General features: G+C 47.3%; 1 protein-coding gene and 1 long non-coding RNA gene across 18 annotated transcripts in view; one reads left to right on the top strand and one right to left on the bottom strand.

The window, feature by feature from the left end:
* Atxn1 (ataxin 1) overlaps positions 1-18,821 on the bottom strand; it is a 410,902-nt gene extending 392,081 nt beyond the window's left edge. For 6 of the 13 annotated variants that reach the window (XM_087589782.1, XM_087589789.1, XM_087589781.1 and 3 more), the window contains exons 1-2: positions 18,577-18,739; positions 9,709-9,837 (exon numbers count right to left, since the gene is read on the bottom strand). The gene's annotated coding sequence lies outside the window, so the exon portion shown is untranslated. 13 annotated transcript variants of the gene reach the window in all.
* A 156-nt stretch (positions 18,822-18,977) lies between these two features.
* The window catches only part of LOC148000050 (uncharacterized), a 41,338-nt gene continuing 40,111 nt past the window's right edge, over positions 18,978-20,204 (top strand). For all 5 annotated transcript variants that reach the window (XR_015641522.1, XR_015641523.1, XR_015641524.1 and 2 more), the window contains exons 1-2: positions 18,978-19,136; positions 19,660-19,875. This is a non-coding gene — a long non-coding RNA (uncharacterized LOC148000050). The remainder of the gene's footprint in view (positions 19,137-19,659; positions 19,876-20,204) is intronic.

Raw genomic sequence — 20,204 nt, 5'->3', positions numbered from 1 at the left:
GGTTGGGGCTGGAGGGATGGCTCAGTGGTTAGGACTGTTCAGGGCTCTAAGAAAGAACCCAAGTTCAGTTCCCAGCACCCAGGTCAGGTAACAGAACCACCTACAGGTAACTCGAGCTCCAGAGGCTGCCAAGATCTCTTCACAGAGCTGCCTGAACTCACGCTCACACACCCATACCCAGACACATGCATAATCACTTTTTGAATAAACATGGAAGAACATCTCCCCTGAAATAAAAAATCAGGGTGTGTGATAGATAAAGCAGATATGACTTTTTTTTGTTGTTGTTGTTTTGTTTGGCTTTTATTTATTTTTCCCTTTATTGGATATTTTCCACTTATATTTTAAATGTTATCCCCTTTCCTGGTTTCCCCTCCAGAAATCCGCTCTCCCATGCCCCCTCCCCCTGCTTCTATGAGGGTGTTCCTTCACCCACCCACCCACCCACTCCGTCCCACCTCCCCACTCTGACATTCCCCCACATTGGGGCATCAAGCCTTCATAGGACCAAGGGCCTCTCCTCCCATTGATGCCAGACAAGGCCATCCTCTGCTACATATGGGGATGGAGCCATGGATACCCCCATGTGTACTCTTTGGTTGGTGGTTTAGTCCCTGGGAGCTCTGGGGGGGGGGGTCTGGTTAGCTGATATTGTTGTTCTTCCTATGGAGTTGCAAACCCCTTCAGCTCCTTCAGTCATTTCTCTAACTCCTCCAACAGGGGCCCTGTTCTCAGCCCAATGGTTGGTTGAGAGCATTTGCCTCTGTATTGGTCATGCTCTGGCAGAGCCTCTCAGGAGACAGCTATGTCAGGCTCCTGTCAGCATGCACTTCTTGGCATCCACAATAGTGTCTGGGTTTGGTGGCTGTATGTATATGGGATGGATCCCCAAGTGGGGCAGTCTCTAGATGGCCTTTCCTTCAGTCTGTGCGCAAATTTTGTTTCTGTATTTCCTCCTGTGAGTATTTTGTTCCTTTCTAAGAAGGACTGAAACATCCACACTTTGGTCTTCCTTCTTCTTGAGCTTCTTGTGATTTGTGAATTGTATCTTGGGTATTCTGAGATTTTGGGCTAATATCAGCGTATCAGTGAGTGCATACCATGTGTGTTCTTTCGTGACTGGGTTACCTCACTCAGGATGATATTTTCAAGTCCCATTCATTTGCCTAAGAATTTCATGAAGTCATTGTTTTTGATAGCTGAGTAGTACTCCATTGTGTAAATGTACCACATTTTCTGTATCCATTCCTCTGTTGAAGAACATCTGGGTTGTTTCCAGCTTCTGGCTATCATAAATAAAACTGCTATGAACTTTTCAAAACACAGTGCTATCTAGAACACAGGAAGGACTTGTCTTCACAGACTAGCACACACAGAGTCTCTCTGCTAACTGTTTGAAGGACAATTAGTAAGTAAACACAGAGATGTGCTATATGGAGTGGGATCAAAGCAATGCTAATCTGAAAACCCAGGGGCCAGTTGAGCTCGCCAAAGAAATAAGACGATGCCTCTCACCCCAAATCAGGTTGAAGCAAGACATAGTTCTCCATCAGCAGCAGCAACATACATCAGAGGAGGCCTTTCTGGAAAGGATTCAGGACGAATCCCTTCTTGCTCAGCAATCAGCACCCAGATCTGTACCCTGAGTGAAAACTACCTCTGCCAGCAAAGGTAGCTGTCCTAGCTTCATCCTGAGAAACAACAGAAACAGGCCAAGCATCCCCATGATATGCGATTTCACATGTAAGTATTTGCTAGACTGTACATAGTCTAGGAGATGACAACGTTATAGTCCAGGCAGCAAATGAAACTGTACCATAAATGGGGAAAACCAAACTTAAAGGAACAAGATGAAGGGGAAGATGAAGAAGAGGAAGAGGAGGAGGAGGTGGTGGAGGAGGAGGAGGAGGTGGAGGAGGAGGAGGAAGAGAAAGAGGTATATCTTAATTTTTCAAAACCTAGAAAACATGGAATGGTAAAGATGATTGCTGGCCAGCCTTATGATCTGCATTTGATCCCTAGAACCCACAAGGGGAAAAGAGAAAGCCTTCTCTTGTGAGTTGTACACACACACACACACACACACACACACACACACACACGCACGCACGCACGCACGCACGCACGGACGCACGCACACAGGAAGCTATTGCAGTATGAAACGAATATAGATGTGGTGATAAATGATTGTCGGTGCCACTTATGACTTTCTCTCTAAATAATGGCATAATAATTGCTAAAATATAAACTCTAATTAAATACCAAACCTAACAAAGTCAAACAACAGCAAATGATGTCTGACAGAAGCCAAGGTCTTAGGGGAGGTGAGGGGAAGAATTGTAATAAAATCACCGGAACTCGGCGGGGGAGGGAGATGGCCCAGGCGGTAAGACGCCTGATGGGCAAGTGTGGGGACTGGAGTTTGGGTCTTCATCGCCCACGTTAAAAAACAAACAAACAAGCAAACAAACAAACAAAGAAATAAAACTGGACACTATGGTGTTAAGTCTAGAGCTGAGTGGGAGGTGGGGTGGCTGACACAGGAGGATCCCTGAAGGTTGTTGGCCAGCCAGTCTAGCTAATAGGTGAGAGACTCTGGCACCCAAATTAAGATGGGAAGCAAGACAAAAAGACACCCAATGTTGACCCTTTGGGCTCCACGCACACACAAAATCACAGAATTCTATAATGTCAGCAAAAAAAAAAAAAAAAAAAAAACCAAACAAACAAACAAAAAAACAACCCCAAGATATCATTTCTTCCAGTTTCTCATAGATAGGTAAACTGAGGGGCAGCAAGGTTTAAAGGTAAAGCTTCCTGTTGATACAGCAATAAGGCAAAAAGGAGACTGGGTCTCCAGGCTAGCAGTCTAACAGAATACTCCCAAAGCCCCTCCTCCTCGTAGCGCCGTGTGTTGGAAAGCTATTCCACTTCAAGTCATATTTTTAAAACAGCATTAAACATTCTATAAATATTAAATTTCTTTTTAATAATTTTCTAACGCACAGGGGCATATTTGAAGAAAGGGGTCTGGTTTTGATTCCTCTTGGAAAACAGAACACTGCCCAGGAGTTTAACCTAGTATCGAGTGAAATATTAACAGGCCATATAATGGTTTCAGTGTCTCTTCAGGAAAGCCAAACAGAACTCAAAAAGCATATCCCCCCGGGGCCCTTCCGGTGGTGGTGTTTCTGGAGCGCACAGTCAACTCCACGGTCGACTCCACAAGCCCGTCACTGTTAAGTAACTCATCAGCAAATAAAGAGGAAATTACCGAAGGGGATTTGCCAAGCAATTAGTCCTCCGAAGCAGATGACATACAACTGTTCTGGGGAGGAGCTTCCCAGCTAGTCATGTCAGACGCAGAGCCTAGTAATCTGTAAATAAAAATGCACGGTGCAGGAGGACAGCTGTGGTGGTGGCTGGAGTTCCCAGCCAGGCTCTTCCACAGTGGATCTCAAGGCCTTTCCAGCTCTGTGTGCTTGTAAGGGGGGTGGGGTTGGGAGAAGGACAATGTCACCGGAGATAAGAGAAATTCACAGCAAATTTCACCCAACATTCAAAAGACAATCGGGGTGCCTACACATCCCCTGGACCCAAACTAGCAGAGATTCTCTGGCTGCTCCAGGGAAGGAGAGCATAGGCTAGACCCAGAAAGGTGAGAGCCTGAAAGGCCATGAGACCTGCACTCAGGTGGCCACCTGGCTGCAGCTGGCAGCCTCTGGCTGCACGTTTTGTCCTTAGACTGTGCCCCGAGTGACACCCCACCGCCTATCACACCGGAGAGATAAAGGCTTCTATCTGCCAAGTCGTGCAAGCTGAGCAATGACCCAGAGAAGCTCTCCGAGCAGTCAAAAGTTCAGCAGCTCCCTGGGACTCCGCATTGAACAACATCTGGAGCCAACTTAAGCCAATCCCCAAAGCAGATAAGCAGGGTGCCACCGTCATCATTTTCTTCAATTAATAATTATCGAAAGCGCATAGGAAGCCCAGGGCCGCCCAGGGAAGAAAAGAAAGCAAGCAAGCTACAGGCAGCCTGAACCAGAAGCCCATGGGAGTCTCTGATCCGAGGGACAGGCACGTGCTCTCAGAACCATCCCGGATCTTGGTTTCTGAGCACACGCGGTGCCTGGGTTACAGAGCTTGTTTATCATCCTTGGCTGTCTTTGCCTTCTGTACCCAAGTATAAGCTTCTTAATATAGGTGGGGCTCAGGGCTTTGAGCATAATTCAGAGCCTCAGGGATCTGTCCAAGCTGAGGTCGCTTAACTCCCGGCAAATGGGTAAGTTACTGCCCCCTCTGTTGTGCCACAGTTTCTACAACCACGGCAAAGTTGGAACCACGGTGTCTACCAGATAAGGGTGCAATGAAGCCTAAATGACTTCATGTTTGAAGAAGCAGAGGTAAACTACTTCTCACTGTTCTCCCTTTAAGGTCTCATCTTGCACACTGGATGCTCGTTAAAGGTTCCCAGGCAGGCCGAGGAGACAGTTCAGTTAGGAACGCAGTCAACTGCCAGTGCGTGGAGTCACCAGAAGCAGTGTGGAAAAGCGGGGTGTTGTGGCACGTCCTTGTAATCCCAGCACTGTGGAGGCATCAATGGAAGGATTCCTGGGGCTCATTGACCAACCAGCCACACTGATCAGTGGAAGTCCCTGTCTCAGGGAACAAGATGATGGCATCCAAGTAAAGACATCTGGCGTTGACAACTAGCCTCCACACAACACAGCCATACATGTGCACCTCAGCACGCATATAAACGCATGCGTGTCTTCTTGTTTGTAATATTGTTATTTTTTTATGTAATATTTTCATTCTTGGCCACTTGAAGGCAATACAAGGAGTTCGTGCAAACAACTCAAATAAAAAGCAAGACAAAATAAAAAACATTAAACCATCTTCAGGCTTTCCCTAAACTCGTGTAAATGGACTGCTTATTTGCACAAAGATAACTTTCAGTGAACCCCTGCACTGTGTGTCATGGACTCTTTTTTTTTTTTTTTTTTTTTTTTGGTTCTTTTTTTCGGAGCTGGGGACCAAACCCAGGGCCTTGCGCTTCCTAGGTAAGCGCTCTACCACTGAGCTAAATCCCCAGCCCCGTGTCATGGACTCTTAGGCTAACTTTTCCCCTAGAACTAAGGCTTAACAATGATATTTATTTACTTTAACAGTATCTTAAGTAGCCCAAGCTTGCTCAAGCTTCCTGTGTAGCTGAGGCTGGCCCTGAACTCCCAATCTGCCTGCTTCCAGCTCCGAAGTGCTAGGGTTACAGGAATACACAATTACGCTCAGCTCAATTCTATATTCCTTTATCTACTATAGATTATTAAGTGAGAAGCCAATTTGTTAAAGAGCCATGTCTAGTACCGTTGGCTTTTCAAACATAAGGATTCATGTCTGTCTGTCTATATATGTATATGTATATGTATATGTATATGTATATGTATATGTATATGTATGTATATCTATCTATCTAATACACACACACACACACACACACACTCACTCACATTTAACAGATCCTACAGAAAGCCTCCGGGAAATCCTCAAAAGTTATGAAGCACGCCCACACTAATATAATTTATCAGAAGTACAGTTACTGAATGGCCACAAGTGAACAATGCCTAAGTCGTTAAGTGGCTGACACAATGAGATTCATGCCTGTCACATGAGAAGAATCAATCAACGGGGGCGGGGGGAGATCAAAGAAATGCTGGAATTGTTGCTAATAGGTACAGGGGCACCCTCGAAAGTCTTCAGGAAACCCGCTTAGAGGAAAGTACAAGCAGTATTTGTTTCAAGTGAAAAGAGACACCACATGGGCCGAGCGTCAAAAGTGGCATTCATTTTCATACACACGCATATTAGAGCTGGCTAAAATTAGCTCCCGTTCCTACTTTATAAAGGAATAACTGTTTCAACAAGATTTCATGGCACTGAGTTAAACACAGAATTTCTAGGGTTCTGGAGCTCTAACAGAAGAAACCCCCCTCCACAATTCACCCGTGCATTGACTCAATCCCCCTTGCCAGCTTATGAAGAACTGGCAAACAAAGGCTGAGCCATGCAAGCATTCCAACTCCCTTCCTCATTGCCTCTTACCTTCTCCCTCTTCACTCCACACCAGCTCCTGAGTCCTTAGATTCCGTCATGCCCCATGTGTGAGCACCCCTCTGCCAGGCAGAAGACCCCAAAGGCCAAGTTCAAAACCCTTTTGATGCCAGCGACGCTTACAAACTGCTTTTCCAACTGACCTCTCCACTAGCCCCATGCCCCCACCAGTCTCCCTGACTTCTGAAACTCAGAGCACCCCCACCTTCAGCCACAGTTGCCCGGCCTACATCCTACATACAAGCAGGCATTGGTTTGTTGTCCCAGCCACTTGCAAGACTTCCCTCTGCCTCTCTCCATCTCTTCCCACAGAAGTGCAATCCAGCCTTCAGAGACCAAACCATGTGATCCTCCTCCTCACAGTCTTTCTTGAACTCCCACCACCTTTCTGAATTCCTTCCGGGTCAGAATGTACCCCGGAGTAAGTTCAGCCCAACCCTCCGAGTTTTGTTAGCTATTCCGATGCGTTCCTTCTTTCCCTCGACCGGTCACGAAGAATGGATAATCTCCGGTAGCATTTGCTCACTCTCATGTCCAGAGCACCATGAAGTAGTTGAAAAGAAAACACATAGCGAATATATGAATGAATCACTTCTTTATATAGATAGTGGCTGTGAATAACTTAGGTCATAACTGGCTTAGCTGTATCATATTCATAAATAACGAGAGCCAGAAATAATAATCCAGACCTTCATTTAAATGAATAACCTGAATATATCAAAATGCAACAGGATACTCTCTCCCTGCCCACATACAGTCATCAACTGTGCGGACCATAATGAGGCCATTATGTATGCAAGACGTTTAGGTAATGCATATACGATTCTTTTCGATGCAATCAGAGGAAATATCGACAGCCTAATGTTCAAGGTGACACTGCACTATTTTGTCAGTAGGACCTTGAGTATCCACAGGACACTTACCTTGTTTATGGGGCTAGAAACCCCTGCACCTCAATAAGCAGGTTGCGCTGCCCAAGATAAGACTCATGACTGCCTGTCTTGTTCGCAAGAAAATTCTTGAGATGCCTTGTTATAGATAATGACTCTCTTCAAATACCACAGGTTTTGAAAAGAGAAGAACACTTCACCCCATATGCACCTAAAACCATGTCTCCTAAGACTGCAATGTGAGGAGCTTCTGCCTGGCAAAATGGGCCCCCCTGAAGCGGGGCGGGGGAGCAACAATAAGACACCCCACCCTGCCCATGAGCAGACAGACACCTGCAGATCTTAAGAGGCGTCACCTTGCAGTAACTAGACATCACTCTGCTTCCATTTACAACAGTGGTTCTCGGTCTTCCGTATGTCCCCAACCCTCTAACACAGTTCCTCACAGTGCGGTGACCTCCACCCCTAAAACCATCTTTGTTCCTGCTTCATAACTGAAAATTTGCTACTATTATGAATTGTAATACAAATATCTGTGTTTTCCAATGGTCTTAGGCCACCCGTGTGAAGAGATCATTCAACCCCCTAAAGGGGGTCACAGTAACTCCAGGTTGAAAAACCACTGATTTAAAATACACAATCAATAAAATATAAACAACTCGTTTGCATAATTCAAAAGAATATGAAGCTTGTGGCATGCTAACTCCCTCCTTTTCTGCTTGGCCCCACAGAAGTTTCTTAGATTCTTCCTTCCTTTCTCTCTGTCCTGGAAATTGAACCAAGGGCTTCCCCCATGCTAGGCAAATGTCTTTTTATTGAGCTGTATCGCCAGACTTCTAACTATACTTCCTAAGGCTTAAAAAATAACTGTCAGCCAGGCCTTTTTAAAAAAGATGTTCAAACTGCAAATAACTCCACTTAATGTGTGCTATCCATCATCTGCCTATCTTACTACAATGCAAAAAAAAAAAAAAAGGCATCAAACCACAGAAGAGTTAATGTAAGTTCAGATTTAAACTTCAGAAAAAATAAATAGAACCCTTATTGGCTTTGGAGAGCTACAAATACCTACAGGGTTGGTCCAAAGACCAAGGTCTGGGCATATTTACTTGTTCCTAATCATGTATGGTCCAGGAACAGCCATGAAAAAGCAAGGCCATTATAATCACCCTGTCTAGAGATAAAGCTAACAATGGTAACCTATGTGAACGGGCCATTAGGCATATCCAAGCATTTTTTTTTTCATCCCGTCCTCACAGTAGCCCTCTGTGGTCCCCAACTTGTATGGAGAAACTGAGGCATGGCCGGGATCCAAGCATGTGTGTGACTGGAGTGACATCATTGAAGCCCAGACACACTGACAAGTGACAGAGCTTCCGGCTGTCCTCTCAGAAGCCATGGAGTTCACACTTGGCTTAAAATAAACTGGTCCCGGGGGTGTCAACACAGAAATCCGGTGAGTTTTCTTGGGACTTTTATATTGTTTGACTTCTTGAGACAGGGTCTCAGGCTATCTCCCAAGCTACTCTGGAACGCACTGAGCAAGTCAAGTTAGCCTCCAGCCAGGAGGTCCTCCTTCCTCAGCTCTCCCCATCACGTGTTCTGATTACAGACGTGAGCTACCAGGCCCCGCTCAACTGGATGAATTTTTTTAAATGAACACTTTTGGTAACTCCAGTATCTACCTTTCGATGGATGGGTTTCGAAATCCTCGATTTGGGGTATGTGGTTTGGTAAGAGGACCTTCTGCTTCTTACCAAGAAAGGAACATTCCAGAAACACTTCCTTCATTCCAGGAGATCAGCGGGGAACATTCAGATTCAAGAGGTCTAGGGTGGAGCCCCAAATTCTGTCTGAAAGTCTCTAAGTGAGTCTGTTACCCAGCCAGCCTTAAGAACTTCTGGTGTTGCCTGGCTTCATTACTTCAAGCAAAACTGCTTGCAAGGCCGAGGAAATTGAACCCCTGTTTTCTATTACACAACCTCCCTTGGTTCTGTACACCACTGTCCCCAAGACCTTCCAGTCCCATGTTCTAGATGAATTCCATTCTCTCCAGATTTCACAGAAGGGCAGTGGCCTCCTGTCTGCTCTTTAACAGAGAACCATGAGTCAACCGTCCCTGCTTACACACAGCTTCAAGACTCTCTCAGCCAGAAAAATTTACTGTATGTGAGGAAATCAGGAAGTTGTAAAATCCAAACAGACAAAAAAAAAAAAAAAATCAAGACTCAACAACTCTTGGTTGCCACTGACCCAACAAACAGTTCTCTGTTTCCCTGAAAACGTAGCTTACTATAGCAAGAACCGAAAACGTGAGAACTGACACTCAGGGTAGCTGGCAGCTTAGTGTTCTTAACTGACTCAAGGAAAAGAGACACCTAAAATGACCAAGGACAAGCTTCAGGCAGCCATCATCGATCCTCACAAATTCAATGCAGATTTCTTCCTGAACCAAAAAGACCACAACTATAGGTGGTTTCATCCAAGTTTAACAACACAGAAGCGTGCGCGCGCGCGCACGCGCGCACACACACACACACACACACACACACACACACACACACACACCCCTGGTCAAATTCCCATACACCGTAGTTGCAAAGAAAATTATATTTCACAGTTAACAGAGTACACAGCTGGTGAGTAAACCATCCCAAGTCAGACTTTATCCTTGGATGGAAAACAGAAAACATCGTAAAACTCTCACCTGACATGTGATGCCCTTCTCTGCAGAGGGAGTGGAGGAAGAGACTGTTGGATCAGGATGGCAGACAGATTCGTAGCGTGAAGGGACCACCCTGGTGACTCGTTGAACGGTGCAGGATACGTCTACGGACTGCCAAGAAGTGCAGAAGAAATCCAAGATGAGAGATCAAAAGCAGAGAAACAAAGAAAGAAAGAATAAACTGCTTTAAGGTCTATCTTAGGATGCTGGCCTTGAATACAAATCTCAAAACCATCACGTTTTGAATTTTGTTGTAAGAAGAGTTACACAGGGCTGGGGATTTAGCTCAGTGGTAGAGCGCTTACCTAGGAAGCACAAGGCCCTGGGTTTGGTCCCCAGCTCCGAAAAAAAGAACCAAAAAAAAAAAAAAAAAAGAGTTACACAGACAGCAATCAGCTGAGCGGAACAGGTCTGGTTTTATTCCACAGGGCTCAGGAGGACCAACATATGAAATCTAGGCCAGCCTTTCAGTCAAATGAAAACCCTGGTCTCCATGTTTGAGATAGCTACTGGCATTTTTCTCGGGCATCCACGAGTAACCACGGGCCAGTCATCACAAAGAGCACCAAGGAGGGATGGGAATATGGACTGGACAGCAATTGGGCTGAAAGCCTAATTTTAATCTAGTGTGCACACGATCTATCCCCCATGCAACTTGAAAGGCAATCATGACAGAACGTAGCTACTTAGCGTACTAATGCAAAGGTGAGTGGGAGATCAAATGAAGGAGGAGAAGAGGTCCAATTCGGAGTCAGGACCTCATGTAGCTCGGGCTGATCTCAAATCTGCTGTGGAGCAGAGGATGACCCTGAATTTCAGATCTTCCTGCCTCCAACTCCCAAGTGCTGGGAATACAGGCATATGGTAGCATATCCAGTTTATGCAGTGCCGGGGCAATACATTTTGTACATGGTAGACAAGCGCTCTTACCAACTGAGGTACATGCCCAGACCTAAATTTTTTTTTTTTGGTTCTTTTTTTCTGAGCTGGGGACCGAACCCAGGGCCTTGCGCTTCCTAGGTAAGCGCTCTACCACTGAGCTAAATCCCCAGCCCCAGACCTAAATTTTAAATGAGTTAATTGTTGACCAGACATTGTCTTCACTTTCATTTTCGCCCCAATAGTCAATCTAAGTCACTCACTACATGATGAATGAATGAATGAATGGATAAACAAAAGAAGAAATGAATGACCTCTTGGTGCTTGGGAGACACTTTTGTGAATTAAAGATGTGTGCACAGAAGCAGGAGAAGCGGAGGGCTTGATCTCTGCTAGCACACTTTTCTAGCCTTCGTCATTAAAATTATTCACTTAAGTGCTGGTGATACCCAATTAGCCATCGGATTACACCAAAAGAATCAGCCATGCTATTGGGATTTAAAAAAAAAAAAAAAAAAACAAAAATCAGTCAACTAAGTGAATGCTGAACTGGTTTTCAGTCAGATCCACTGGAGCCGAGCTGCATATGTGTTTAGACTGATTTTAAATTTAGTTTGGGTTTCCTAGGCCCTCGCCAGGTAACAGTAGGAAGGAGAAGGCCCAGAATTATATTGGGTGTCAGAAAGAAACTATTCTGGAATCTGAATATGACCTCCAACGTGAATAATCTGTAAACAGGTAAGGAAGCCAATTAGACTTGGGTACATGGCAACTCATCTCAGTAGTCATAATTATTTTCAACCATACACACTCGCTATTTTTAAGAGCACAGCCCAGCTGGAAAGGAAAATCACTTCCATTTCTTTCCAGCACTTTGCAAAGTAATGAATAGTAGCCAAAGTATTCTTCCTTCTAACGAATCCATTCACCACCAAGGTATTTAAGCGTCTATTACGTGCTTGGGTCTGCTCTGAGAAAGAAGTGGTTTTTATCAGTCTTTGGTTTCCCTGTGTGTAATCCGTGTGCAGAGAGAAAAAGCTAAGTGGACTATCACACCCTTACAAAAAGAAAATAAGTCGCCGTCTTTCCACCACAAAGGGCTGTCGGTTTACAAACAGTGGCCGAGTTCAATGGGAGTTCACAAAATTCTATTTCATCGTAACGCAGCATTTATTTTAAGGGCAAGGGAAGTTTTGATTTTTATCTGGTCACGTTTCCAAAGAAGCTTCAAAATACTTAATAATCACTTTCCCAGAAGCTGCGAGTACTGGGGACTTACTTGGGTTCGCTTGTATATGGATTTGTGTGTACACAAGGCCCTGTTTACACATCGCCTGGCAGATAAGGCTCGATGGAGTCCAAATTACAGTCTCCTCCCATTCTGCTGAAGTACACAGAACAGGCATATGTGGTGCAAATGCTGTAAAATATTAATTTACTCTAGCACTGGCATGCCTCCTTCTTTCAAAAAGCATTTGTCCTGCTACCCTAGCCAGAGTAATAGTTATTTACTTACTGTCTCCCATCAAAAGAAAAAGAAGGTGGGACAGGAGGAGGAGGGGGAAGAGGGGGAGGAAGAAGAGGAGGAAGAGGGGGAGGAAGAGGGGGAGGAGGAGGAGGAGGAGGAAGAGGAGGAGGAGGAGGAGGAGGGAGGAGGAGGAGGAGGAGGAGGAGGAGGAGGAGGAGGAGGAGGAGGAGAAGAAGAAGAAGAAGAAGAAGAAGAAGAAGAAGAAGAAGAAGAAGAAGAAGAAGAAGAAGAAGAAGAAGAAGAAGAAGAAACATGAGAATCGAGGTGGAGGCAAGGCCACATGAACTCACTGTGAAAACACAGAAACAATAAGAAGACAATAAACTATAAGACATCGCCTACAGCGATGCGCACCAAAATTGGAATCTTTAATATTTCAAAAGCACAAAGCAGAGAAACACAATGGTATTAATAGTGAAAGACTACCACGCAAGACGGCTCAAGTAACTGAAACTGTATAAAAACCAGGAGGGAACACCAGGAGTCAGGATGGGGGGCAAGGGCACGAAGAGAGAAAGTGTGCCATCCACGGTGGCAAGGAAATGCCTTCTCTTTCTGTAAGAAGCACACGCATGCTTACAGGTTGGCAGCTGTAATCACCACTAAAAATACCTGATAAATAAATCATTCTAAACCTGTCACACTTAAAGGGCATTTCGGTGGAAGCAGGCTGAGTCCTTCTCAGATCAAATGAAGCCCTGAAATCATGGGAACACCTATCCTCTAAACCCTGAGGTCTTCTTACACCTCCAGTTTTCTGAAAAGGGATTTTCAAGTAGAACACCATTTCCGTTTGCACAATAATGGTGATAATCTCTGCATTTTCATTAGCCCACACATGGTAGGCATTAAGAGTTAGAGAAAAATCAATGAAACATGCCTGCTAACGTCAAACATCCCAAACCAAAGAGAACGTCAGTTGCTGTGTTTGTCTATTATAGCTCGGAACATGCTGCAGTTCTCGTGGGATCGTAATAACAGGAAGTGTAAACATTTATACTAAACTACACTAAAGGGTTAAGGTAATAAGGACTATAAAATATGCCATTATGCCGATGAGAGTAAAAAAAATACATAAAAATAAAATTAGGAGAGAAAAAAATAAAAATGCTGTTTCTTCCATAATGTTAAGTATTTTTTGTTTTTACAAAAAGAACTCAATCCAATTACAATTCTTACAGCCAATATTTTTTTCAATTATGGAAAGTTAGCATTCTATGTGCGCAACCTCATGTCACTACTCACCGAATTGCAATGAGTGGATTTATTGCACTAAACAAAATTGAACGCAACTGACATAGTATTACGGATGACTCAGAAATTCAGATCTTAAGCAACAAGCCCAAGAAAAACTGCATGGGAGTCCTGAGGTAGAGATCGTGGCCCCCACTGCCGTTTGTACGATTTTCTGTTTTTAACAGACATTTAACAAAATAAGAAAAGTGCCTGCTTCTCTGCTCAGGTTGGAAAGACGAGGACCAGGATCAAAATCTGTTCTTTGAAGCAAATTAAGTTGCACAAACCTCTCTCTCTCTCTCTCTCTCTCTCTCTCTCTCTCTCTCTCTCTCTCTCTCTCTCTCTCTCTGTCTCAGAAGCCAGTCATTCAGACTTACTTGCCCTCTCTGAAGAAATACAAAGCCTGTAAGTCAGTCAACCCCAAGCCCCTAAAAAAATGACAGACTGTCTCCTGAGAAGGCTCTTCTCATATGCAAGTATTTAAGCTTTTCGGGGAGTCTTCAGATGACTACAGTTCAGAGAAATTAACATTCACTCCTACACTCAGCTGCTTACATGAGCGCAGGGTTTTAGTAAAGTACATTTATTGACTGACTCCCCATAGGAAGCAGAGAGAACTGCTACAGTCTATTTGGCAGGAGAAGCTGTCTTACAAGGTATGTGCAGGAGCAAAATCCACTTGACATTTCAACACAGAAGAGAAAACAAAGTCACATTATACAAAAGGAATGTGAATCCTTGAACTCTAAGGACAACCAGACCTGGGAGCCACAAGGGTGCTGTAGTGTTTTCTTCATACCGGCTGTTCCTGGTTCTTGGGACTCTGGGCATTGGAAATTTTGGGACTTTTTTTTTTTTTTTTTTTTTTTTGTATTTCATATGTAATCTGATGGCTCAAGAATCTTTGTCTAATCTCTCTCTCAAAGGCAACTGAGAGGCCTGAAGTCTCCTTGTGCTATTTCTAACAAAATAGCACTGCTTGCCAAACCCTCTTAAAACGAAATGGGGGGAGAGGGATATGGTACCTTTCCCAGTTCTCCATCAAGAACGGACACTTCTTGTATTTATTTTGGCAAGGGCTTATTTGCACACTGAAAAAAAATACAGGTACACCTTTAGCCACAAATAAAGCTGTTCTCTATCTGTTGCAGAATAGAATCGAGGCCCTCCAAGGTGTGTATAAAACTTAAAACGTCTGTCTTCTTAGTTTAGATCCTGGTTTCACATGAACTTACCTCTCAGAAATAATAGCTTGTTTTAACCACAATGATACCTTACTGGAACAGGCCACAATAACGTACCCACCACATAAACTCAGTAACCAGGGGAAACTCATAAACCCCCTGGGAGGAAAATTGGGCAACTTTTTCAGTCTTGGCACTAGAGAGGTGAGAGATTCATGTTTGTGGGAGAGGTGTTTCTCTAGTTGTCTTTCCCTCTCTTCTCGTTTAACCAATTTAGCTGCTTGGCCTTAAAACTATAAACTGACGGGCAGGGTCACAACTAAATCATGTCACATTCAAAGTTCCTAAAACATTCCCCTTCATCTGGACTGTCTGAACACTGTTGGGCTCCAGCAACTAAAGCTGCCATTTTGTTATCTCTTCGGTCATAATATAATCTTTCTGGCCTCAGTAGGCTTAAGGTAGTGCCCAAATGTAAACACTGGACTGCAGTGCTCTAGATGTTCATTAAATTATACCCTAAGGTACTGTACAAACTGTTTACTGTGCAAAGTTCTGTGCATTAAGCTGGCTTGTATCCTCTCTAACTTAGCTGCAAAAACAAAACAAAAAAAAAACAAAAAAAAAACAAAAACAAAAACAAAAAAAACTTTCAATTACTTCTGAAGATCATCAAAGGTCAGGAGCAACAGATCCAAATTAAGGAAGATAATATTCAGAATGCCTGCCTACTGTCAGTATCCATTTTTTATAATGGAGACCGTCAAGTTTTAAAACGTAACAGTGGGGATAGGCTTTCCAAATAAACCATCTCCTTTCCGTAAACCATCTAGAAAGCCAGCCAGCACTGTCAGCAATTTTGACTATAAAGCAGGGGTTGTGCTCTTCTCTCACACTTGAAAGGGTTAAGTGCCTGCAAGGCCAAAGGCTCTAGACTGCAAAAGAAATGTTGCTTTAGTCAGCTCTGAAAGGTTTCTAGCAAGTATCAAATACTTGTTGATCTGCTCACAATAAACACCAGCAGGATTGTCCGGCTCCTTTCTCTGTCTGGGGAGAGGCATTTACATATTGTACCCAGTAGGAACAGCGTGTTGGTTTCCTTTAGAAAAGCTAAGTAGCTAGGAGCCTCATTCAGTGTCTCCCGTTCAGATGACTTGAAAGAAGATGCAATTGAAACAGTGAAGTCTCTCCCCTCGGATTCGGGCAGTTCAAATACCGTGCATAAAACACTTGGAGTAGTTCAGGCAAACCCACCTGAATGGGCCAAGGAACACTGTCTGTTGCCATGGCAGCCTGATCTAATTACATGAGTGATCTGGGCTGGAGTAAGTGTACAGAAAACTAACACCACAGACAGTATCTATGATGAGAGAGGCAGGCGGGCAGGAGGTTTCTCAGCCTCGGCTTTATGTGGAAGGTGGCATTCAAGCCCACTTATTTGCAAAGCTGCTAAAATATTGACTGATGCGTGGCCAGTTAGAGGACAATCAGAGGAGATTAAATGCCACAGTTAAGCTGTTATGGTGCAATCCCTTTCCAAGAGGGCTTGTGCATGTTTTTCCTCTCTCTGGTGGCTACCTCTAGCTTCCGCTGGCATAAGCTTCATTCAAAAATAAAATAAAAATAAAAATAAAACCCTCGGCTATCAAACTGTCTCAGCTACCCACCCACCATCAATAAACCAGAGGTTTAGGCTTAACGAGGGCTTCTAGGAATGACAGGGCTCTTCAAAAAGCCACACAGAAATGGTTTAGCAAACACTCTTGCAAAAAGTAACCAGCTGTACCTAAAAATACCCAGCCTGTAACTACCTTGTTGCCTACGATCTATAGCAATGCTGTTTAAATATTAAGAAGAGCTCGCATTATAAAACAGAAATGTCACTGAGATGACACCACTAGATTGCTACAGGGAAACATAGGACATACACACATTCCCCTGCATGCCAGGCAGGATGTGAGGTGAGAGCTCTAAAGCATTACTTTTTCTTCTGTAGGTGGTGTGGGGTCTTCTAATTTTACTAATTGTATCCTGTGACTCTCTCTCTGACAAACTAAGAAATCTCTTCGGGGACAGAACCAGTTTGGAGGAGTTCCTACTGCACAACATACGGTAAACAAAATAAAAATAGCTTGCCTTTCTTGTTAGCCACATAGCGCATTATATAACCAGCTTCCGACTGGCTCTTTTTTTTTCCGCCCTTACTACTCTTCAACAATTTCCCAACCTTCCCAAGTATTTATATTACCCTCTTATCTGTAGGATTATACAGCAAGAAAGCAAAAACAAAACAGGACAGCCACGGGATCGAACTAAACCCTTTCGTCTTAGAACCCTGATTCTCCCACCCCGCCCCCCACCCCCACCCGGCGCCCCTGGTAGAGTCTAGACCAGCACCCTACTTCCACCCCCCACCACTAAGGTCCTTGCTCAATCTCTCTAGAAAACCTGAATTGTTTCACCGCTTGCAGTCAGCTCTCTACGTGGTCTGAAATAAAATGAAAGCTCACAAGCCACAGAGTTGAAGGAGGTGGCTAAAGAGAGGTCGAAGGGCTGCAGAGTCAGCTAAGGGACCACTGTGGACCCCACTCCCCATCGCGATGGTCCTGGCCCCCCGCCCGGCGCGCGAACACACGCGCACGCACACACACACACACACACACACACACACACACACACACACACGCACCTACACACTCACACGCACTTACTCCCTGCTCTCCGACCCCGCCTCACCTCTCGCTCCGCCCGTCCGGCCCCTTCCCTGCCCCCTGCGGGACTGGCCTGCGCGCTCGGCTGCAACCACGTAGGAGGCGGCGGCGGCGGCGGCGGCAGCCCGGGCAGTGGCGGCGTCTCGGGCCCCGAGTGAACGAGCCGCGGGGCTCCGGGGCACATCCCAATCCCCGCAGCGCCTCCTCCGCCGCCGCCTCCTCCTTCCCCTCCTCCCGTCTTCATTCACCCTCCCTGCCGCCGCGCAGGAGAGCAGTCCCGGCGCAGGGCAGCGCCCGCAGCTCCTCCGCTACTGCCGCGGGCGCCGGCAGGGACGCCGGGCCGAGCTGGGGCGCTCGCGGGCTCCCGGCTCCCGGCTCCCGGCTCCAGCTCCGGTGGCGGCGGCTGCCGCTGCTGCTGCTGCTGCTTTGGATCAGGAAGCGGCCGCACCAACAGGGCGGCGGTGGCGGCTGCAGCTAGGGCCGGTCCCTGTCGCCTCTCCCACTGCGCTGCGATGGCCCGCGCGCCCTTGCCCCCTGAGCCGCCACCTCTCCGCGCCCCCGAGCCTCCTGCAAGTCCCCTCTAGGTCCCCTCCTGGCCCCGAGACGCTGGCCTGGGCGGGGAGACCCCAAGCTCGGGGTTGCCTCTCTCAAGCTAGGCGACCCCGGGCGGGGAAGCCCAGCCCTCCCTCGAGCCCCCGCAGCGCTCGCCGCCCCCACTCGGGAGGGGGGCTGTTGAGGAGTGAAGAGGGCAGCGCGACCCTCCGCGGCTGCCGCCTCCCCCTACGCCACACGGAAGAAGGAGGACGGGGCTCTATGCGCTCGCCGCCGCCGGACCAGCAGCAGCCGGAGCGGGGCGCCGCCGTTCTCCCCACCCGCGCCCCCCGCCCGGGCGCGCCCCCTCTCCTGGCGGCCGCCCACCCAGCCCCTAGCTGCTCCCCTTGCTAGCCGCTCCTGCTCCCAGTGGGGGTCCCGAGCCGGGAGGCAGGAGCCGGGCACTGGTGTATGTACACAGTCACACATACACTCGCGCGCGCCTGCACACACACCACACACACACACACACACACACACACACACACACACACACACACACACACACACCACGACGCGTCGGTTTCCTTCGCTCCTCTTCCAGCTGTTTTCCGTGCAGCCCATTGAGACTGGGGGAGGGGGGTTTTATGCTGGATGTTTCTTTGGCCCCCTCTCCGGAGAGAGCGGATTGGGGTGCGGGAGGAGGTGATTTTAATCTAAATCGGGGGGAGGGGGAGGGGGGAGAGAAAGAATCAGAGGAGGAAAAAAAATAGCCACTTACTGTAAAGTGTAAATGGATCTGGGGTTGCGTGGGGAAGGGGGAACAGAGGGAGAGACACAGTGTCCTGCGGCTGTTGTAGCTCTAGCTGCGGCTCCACGGGGCTTGTTTTGGATCCCCCTGCAGTGAAACAGGTCCTGTACGGCTCCTCCACTGTAGTAGAAATGATGTCTGCGGTATACTCTGCTCTCTCCTCCTCCTCCTCCTCCCCCCTCCCCTCCCTCCTCCCTCCGCCCGCCCTCCCTCCCTCGCGCTCTCTCTCGCGCTCGCTCGCTCGCTCCAGTATGTAAATGTGTAATAGAAGCCAAATATGGAGCAGTTGGCTGCCGCCGCCGCAGCTCAAGGATCCGACTTCATGGGGGGGGGGGGGGAGGCACCCTCTGGCAGGCGGCCCGGCGAGCCGCACAGAGCACGGCGAGCGCACGGCGCGGCTGCCGGCCCGCGCCCTTAACCCTTCTATGCACCCGGGCTGGGGCAGCGCTCGCTCCAGGGGAGGCCGGGTGTCTCTCCGCAACTGCGACTCCAGATCCCGGACACCGACCGGAGGGAACTGTGCCTTCCAGGTTTGAGAAAGGGGCGGGGAAGTTGGGGCGATGAGGTCATTGGAGTGGTGACCGATCGGTGCTCGCGCGCCTCCCCGGCTCCCTGCAACCTAGTTGGAGGGGGACAGGGTGAGTGCAGGGTGCAACTCAGGCAACCTGGGAGACTCAGAGCAACGGGTGTCAGGCTTTGACTCCCACCTGGTAAAATACCCAAGGGGGCGGGGAAGTCGGCTGATTCTAATTACGAAGCACCCAGGGTGCCCCTGGTGAGCATCTAAGAGGACTCTTTGTATCCCCGCGGTTAACTAGCCAGCCCGCCAGTCCTGAGCCACCCGATGCTAGGCCGGTGCCTTCTGCCTTGGCTTGCAACTCCGGAAAGTTCTCAGGCTTCCCCAGCTTGCACCGGCACCCTCACCTTTCCTGCCTGGACAAGCTGGCGACCTCCTGGGCCTCCTTTCAAATTCTGCTGGTCTAGAAATCTGCTATGAGCATCGAACGTCTCAGCTCTAGCCCTGGTAACCGAACTGCTGCTCACTCCTCACAGCTAACTGTGGACCATTCATCTCATCTCAAGTGAGGTAACCCGTGCACTGAGCAGTGGATGGTGGTTCTCGGGAATCCAAGGCGAAAGAACTTCCCACCTTGGCCCGGTGGCTAAACGCAGACGCGGAGTCCCCACCCGCCCCCTCCGGCTACACCTCAGCCGGGTGTGAGCTCCGTGGGAAGGAATCTTCTCCGGAGGAGTGCACCTTGCCAACAGGTGTGGCATCCGAAGGAAGAGCCCGCACCTCCCCAGGAGGGTCGCTCGGTGTGGCGATCTCTTTGCTGCAGATAATTCTTGAAGACCAGTAGGTGTCAGGCCAGCATCTGACCTCTTTCAGGTGCTTAAAACTAAGAGTCTGGAAACTTGATCCCTTGGTCTCGCTGGAAGCCACTACTATTGACTGTAGCTGGATTTGAGAGACCTTTTGGCTCAGTTTACGTATGACCTAACAGTTAGTCACTATCTGAAGCAGCGTACAGAGTCACCGAGAGAAACGTGTGAGCTTTTAAACTACTGTATTGTGGAGCCCGCACTTCAGAAGTTAA

The sequence above is a fragment of the Rattus norvegicus genome, chromosome 17 (assembly GCF_021556685.1).
Source record: "Rattus norvegicus strain SHRSP/BbbUtx chromosome 17, alternate assembly SHRSP_T2T, whole genome shotgun sequence".
In the NCBI taxonomy this organism is placed as follows: domain Eukaryota; kingdom Metazoa; phylum Chordata; class Mammalia; order Rodentia; family Muridae; genus Rattus; species Rattus norvegicus.
Note: the sequence above shows the minus strand (reverse complement) of the source record. Positions and strands in the feature narration are given on the sequence as shown.